The sequence below is a fragment of the Patella vulgata genome, chromosome 1 (assembly GCF_932274485.2).
Source record: "Patella vulgata chromosome 1, xgPatVulg1.2, whole genome shotgun sequence".
Taxonomy (NCBI): domain Eukaryota; kingdom Metazoa; phylum Mollusca; class Gastropoda; family Patellidae; genus Patella; species Patella vulgata.
In genome coordinates this window covers 56,517,454-56,523,956 of record NC_065879.2, presented here as the reverse complement: position 1 = coordinate 56,523,956, position 6,503 = coordinate 56,517,454, and the positions used below count along the sequence as shown (strand labels likewise).

Below are 6,503 nucleotides of genomic sequence, written 5' to 3'. Positions count from 1 at the left end.
TTAAATATTTTACTTTTTAATTATTTATTTTGGAACTATTATAGCAAGAATGGCCAGTTCTTTATTTAAATCTTTTGTAATGCATCTTTATGGTATAAGAATTTATTTTAAATAGTTTTTATTACATTTTACGAGATATCATCTTTGTTTTTAAATTATAGCTGCCTGCAGAAAACAGGGCCATTCTGAGGCCAGCACTGAAGAACGTATCAAGGCATGGCTGCGCTTAGTTCGGACAGGGAGGGGGGCAGAAATCTGAGACGACAGAATAAGGAGCAGCATGCGAGGAAAGGTATGTATTTTGAAAATCTTCTTACATTCTTTTACGTGCACGCCAATGTATACATCGGACCTCAGATTTTCTTCCCATCCTTCCTGCACCACTGACAAGGGCAAAGCACGTCAGGATCAAACCTGCGACCTCTAGCCTAGCGACCCAGCGTCTTACTCACTTACCCAACTTGGCTCTTGAATGAAATGGTATAGGAACCTAAATTTCATATATTAAAATGAAAAAATAAATTATTGTTGATATTATTAGACATAAGTTTGTGGTAATAATTATATTTATCTAAATCATTATTTATTTGTAGCTACTGATGTTGAAGATCTGCTTTCCTCTGAAGAAAATTAAAGATATACTATGGAAGATTATAGATAATGAACTTACTATAATAGTTAAAACCTAGATAAGGTAAAGGGAATATGTTACAATTTATTCAAATACTTCACTCTAAGCCGTGAAAACCTTTTTTTAAAATCACTGTAGCTTTATCATTTTTACCGGTGTCAAAATAATTAACAAAGTCTTGATTATCCATTTTTTTCGAATGTGAATGTATACTGCTGTCACCCTTGTATGTGTATGTGTGTCGTCTACAATTTCTGTTTATTACGTCTAGAGTTATGGCCCTTGTTTCACTTTATTGAACCTTGTGAACGCTCTAACTCCAAAAGTTATCATCCGATCTTTCTGAAGTTTACATGCATTATTTAAATTAGTGAAACGAAGAAGTCTATTGAATTTCAGCAATTTCCGTTTATTACGTTTAGAGTTATCGCCCTTGTTTCACTTTATTGAACCTTGTGAACGCTCTAATGCCAAAAGTTATCATCAGATCTTTCTGAAATTTATATGCATTATTTAGATTACTGAAACGAAGAAGCCTATTGAATTTCGGCAATTTACGTTTATTACGTCTAGCGTTATGGCCCTTGTTTCACTTTATTGATCCTTGTGAACGCTCTCATGTCAAAAGTTATCATCCGATCTTTCTGAAATTTATATTCATTATTTAGATTGCTGAAACGAAGAAGTCTATTGAATTTCAGCAATTTCCGTTTATTACGTCTAGAGTTATGGCCCTTGTTTCACTTTATTGAACCTTGTGAACGCTCCAACGCCCAAAGCTATCATTCGTTACGTTTAGAGTTATCGCCCTTGTTTCACTTTATTGAACCTTGTGAACGCTCTAATGCCAAAAGTTATCATCAGATCTTTCTGAAATTTATATGCATTATTTAGATTAATGAAACGGAGAAGCCTATTGAATTTCAGCAATTTCCGTTTATTACGTCTAGAGTTATGGTCCTTGTTTCACCTTATTGATCCTTGTGAACGCTCTAACGCAAAAAGTTATCACCCGATTGTTGTGAAATTTATATGCATGATTTAAATTAGTGAAACGAAAAAGCCTATTGAATTTCAGCAATTTACAATAATTACTGCTAGAGTTATTGCCCTTGTTTCACTTTGTTAAACCTTGTTAATGCTAGATTGATGATAGTTATCATCCGATATGTATGAAATTTATATGTATCATTTAAATTTGTGAAACAGGTCTATTGAATTTCAACAATTTCCGTCAACAATTTCTAGAGTTATGGCGATTGTGAACGTTTGAATGACAAAAGTGATCATGTGATCTGTATGAAATTTATATGCATTATTTAAATTAGTAAAACGAGAAAGCCTGTCAAATTTCAACAATTTCTGTAGATTACTTCCAGAGTATAGACCCTTGTTTCAGTTTGTAGAACCTTGTAAACGCTCAAACGACAAAATTTATAATCTGATCTGTATGGAACTGTCTTGTAAAGGCTCCCAATTACCTACAAAGGAATAAATATGCGACAACCCTTGACGACCGCCGGGCGATTTAGCTGCTGTGGGCGTATGTTTTGTTGCCTGGCAACCTATCTTTTTATTTGTTTGTCGTTTACAGGCCGCAGCAGTAGCGATGCTCTAGGTGCATTTAATCATCAGTGGGCGTTGAATAGCAGATCAGATTCAAATCGAATGAAAATCAGACAAATAAGATTGCATCGAGAGTTGATTGTAGTCATTTAATGTTAATAAATATCTAATCAATATTTATATAACACTTCACACCTAAAGAAAGACCTGCAAACAGTCAGATTTAGCTCTTGCATAATGCATGTTTCATTTTAAAATAAACAGAGATATTAATAATCTTTTGCGGTTTTCTTATTTATTCAAGGAGTCAAAATTTGTCTTTGAGAATCACATGTAAAGTATGAATGCACAGTTCTTGAAGAAGCATGCCAAGTTTCATGTCATTGCACTTGAACTGTGTGAGGCTTTCGCTTTTAAGAGCCCACCCAAAAGAACTGTTACAATTAAACAAGTAGTGTGCCTTGGAGAGGTTGATGGGGGGGGGGGTGTACCTAATCCACCATTATTTCACTTCATATCAAAATAATTCATATTGATTTTTGATGATATATTGTTCCTTATGCCAATTTTTAATTTTAAAACAGTAGCATTTGTGTGACGGCATGGTGGATTTTGGTAGATTTAGGTGGCTTTGAGGCCTTATTGTGTTGCCGTACATGCATAATGAGGTCTAGTTTATTTTGAAAGGGGTGTTGGGGAGGTCTTAAGTTGGCCAACATTGGCCCAATCTAAATATACTGAATGCATTGTTGGATCCATGTTGGGCCAACATTGGCCCAATGTTGGGTCAACAAATGTACTGGATGCAATGTTGGATCAATGTTGGCCCCATGTAAGTTTGGCCAACAATGGGCCAACATTGGGCCGATGGACAAAAAAACATTGGGCCAATGATGGACAATTTCATTGGGCCAACGTAACTGCATATATTGGACCAATGTTGGCCCAACGTAGGACTGCTACCTAGGAAGGGACTCGAAGAACATAGCTACACAAGTCTTGTCAAACTGTGACATTCTATTCCCCCCCCCCCAAAAAAAAAAAATTGGGTGCGACTGTGGATTAAATATATTTTCAAAACGTTTTACGAATCCGAAATCACCGAAATTTACGAAGGAAGAAATTGACCTACATACCTATAACTATGTGACTATTAGACCTAGTAGGACGTTAAACCCCATTTCATTTCATTTCAGTTTTATTAGACCTATTTTACTAATTCTTTTTTCTTTGAGTACCTTGGAAAAAATCAATTTCATCTGCAATTTCAGACTTGCCAACTTCTTTAATAGTTGCACGATTTTCATATTTAGTATGCAAGTAGCAGGGGCGCCGATCGCCAAAACTTCAAGCCACCGTTTACGATTTATTCTCTCGTGTACACTACAAGAACTAGAAATATTTACACTACTGAGATTCCAGCTCCGCCTCCATTCCCAGTAGTGTTCGAAGACTATGTAAAGTCTTTGAGCAAAATGTGTATTCAATTGGATACACAAATGTACAGGCCTACAAATCTTTTCATTTATATAAACTAAAACAAGCCACACACACAGCTAAACATATCAATATTCAATCCCAATTGAAATAAATGTAACATTTTACTGTATTATTATTGGTGATTAAAAATCTGATGGCAAAGGCGAATTTTCCCACGTTAAAATTCAAAAATGGTGATCACATTGAAATAATAACTTTTTGCTTTTTTAAAGTTAAATCTAGCTGTTTATATTGTTCCCATAGCTATTTTAATGATTCACATAGTACCAGTTGTATTATATTATCTATTTTGAATGTGACAGTGGTAATGTTATGTTAGAAATTGCGTGTTTGGAATTTTATAATTTTATAATTATCATACAGTATACCAGATAAAAACATATTATTAATAATCCCTATGGAATATTTTAATTATTTAGTGTTATAATATGAATTATCACTTATTCCCTGTTAAATAAAAATCGGTTACCGGGTGCAGCTGCACAACTTCAAGGACCCTGGCCTCAAGTGCCTGGGACCAACTCTACACTTTCTGAACTGTCAATAAAAGCTCTGGAATGATTTCAGTTTCAAAAAATAAACAGTAAGCAAAACATCGGAAATAAGTGGTGGGGACACAGTATATCATGTCCCCACCACTAAAAATATTGGTGGGGACGCGTCCCGGTGTCCCCCACCGGGATCTGCGCCCATGGCAAGTAGATCTTACTGATGCGACTTGAAAAATGTCATTAGAAATTTTCTAAATTATCACCCCTTGGAGAAATTAAGGATCAAAGTTTTCAAAAAAAAATGACGAAATATAGGCCAGATTGCCTTGAATTTTTTTTTCTGTACTAGTTAAGTAACTACGGATGAGTACACAAAATATGAAGTTAGTCGATCGAACCTGAAGTGCCATCATCTTGAAATGTGAAAAATCCCTAAGGATTTTGCGATATTTTACTTACAGCTATGGTAGTTACATTTTCTAAATCCTTGAAGGAATGCCTAAACAATGTTCCAGGCAGAATTTTGATTTAGGTCAACTGATGGTCACCATTTTGAATTTAATATAGAAAACGGTGAAAATTCTACATTAACGGGCTTGTAAATAAACACAATAGGCCGTAGTTTGTTCAATACGTCTACCTAGCAACGGCGCGTCGAATTACCCAATAACACCCAATAACTGCCCAATACCCAGTTAACATTGATGGTTAGATTTACGTAAAGTTTACGTCATTATGGTTAGATTTTGGTTAGCGTCCAATAATGGTAAAATTCTTTGGTCAAATCATAGATAATACCGAATGATTGCCGACTCATGAATTCTCGACGTTATGTTGCGAAACGCGTGAAACGGCGAGAAAGGTGGTTGATCACTTCCGGTCTTCTGTTCTCGCTGTTTGTTTACTATAGGCCCAGTAGCGATATTTTTATTTAGCGCTTTCTTGTAGTGTTAAATGTGGCATCATCTGGTTAAATGGTAACGAGAAATAGAAGCAATGTTCGAGGTAAGAATAAAAATGAATATCTTATAATTTTGATATTATATTGTATTATAAATAAGTATTACATTTCATGAAAATCTCGACACGTGTGTTGTCCAGTTAAGGCAAAGTTTGACAGCTTTGACCTACTTTTAAAAATCGGCAAAATAGAGTTTTCAATTCATTAATTTGTAAATAATACTTGCACATCATTAATAAATCGTAAATATATAAAATACAGTTTGGTATGAATAATAACATTGCTGTGTTGGCTATATATAAGCTTTTAATTACACAATTTTTTAAAAATCTTTTGTATTTTCAGCAGAACGTACTGGTACCCGTCTTTTGTTTGCTGCCTAGGGGAGTGCCAGCTTGTGAAGCAAATATATTTCATGTTGATTTATTGTGATACTGATAAATAATTGTATGTTTTATTTATGTTATTTACTTCTTCTCATATTGTGTGTGTGTGTGTGTGTGGGTGGGGGGGGGGTATAAATATTGAGACACTAGACATTAATATATTGATAAAGTATTTTATTTATCTATTTATTTATATTTTTTTTTTTTTTTCTTTTTTTTTGGGGGGGAGGGGGGGATATTATTATTTTCATTATTTTATTTGTTTTATTTTAATACTCAACAAGGGATTTGGTTTAAATTGTTTGATTGTATTATATCATTATTGATTTTAATTTTGTATAGTTGAATTAAGCATAATTATTTAATTTTATGTATTTCAAACATCAGAAAATAAACCATTCAAGCTATGTGTAATGTGTTTGTATGGTTATGTTGATGGTTAAATAGGTTGAGAATTAAAGCCAAATGACCAATTTTCGCCAAAAAGGGATCTGCCAGTTGGTGTTACAGAATTCAGTCAATTTTGCTCCGATATTGATAAGGTTGGTTTTGTTACAATGCTTAGATGTATGGCTTTTCAGGAAATAACACGGTTCTGGAGAAAAATTAATATTTAAAAATAGCTGCCGGTCGATATTTAAGGATATGTGTTTACTGTTCCATGTAATTAAATTAATCATTAAAAATATAACCTACAATTTTTGTTTCAATTAAATAAGTTAATCTTAACAATAATATTAGGCTATTGCATTTTTTGATTTAAATAATTTAATCTTATCAGTTGAGGAAGAAAGAGTTGGTATTTCAATCTAATAAGGTGCCTATAAATTATATAATTATTCATCCAATTATGTAACATTAACATTGTCTGATCGCTTTATTTAATAATACATTTATTAATTTATCATAAAAGTATTGTTAATTAAAGATGCGTTTTTAAATGTTAAACAGGCATGATGTAAGAGCTA

The 6,503-nt window shown here is 33.5% G+C and overlaps 1 long non-coding RNA gene across 1 annotated transcript; it reads left to right on the top strand.

Moving 5' to 3' along the window:
• Positions 1-213: 213 nt before the first annotated feature.
• On the top strand, positions 214-2,453 carry LOC126808802 (uncharacterized). Its single transcript, XR_007674783.2, has 3 exons — positions 214-292; positions 594-694; positions 2,226-2,453. It is a non-coding gene; the product is annotated as an uncharacterized LOC126808802 (long non-coding RNA).
• The last annotated feature ends 4,050 nt before the right edge of the window (positions 2,454-6,503 follow it).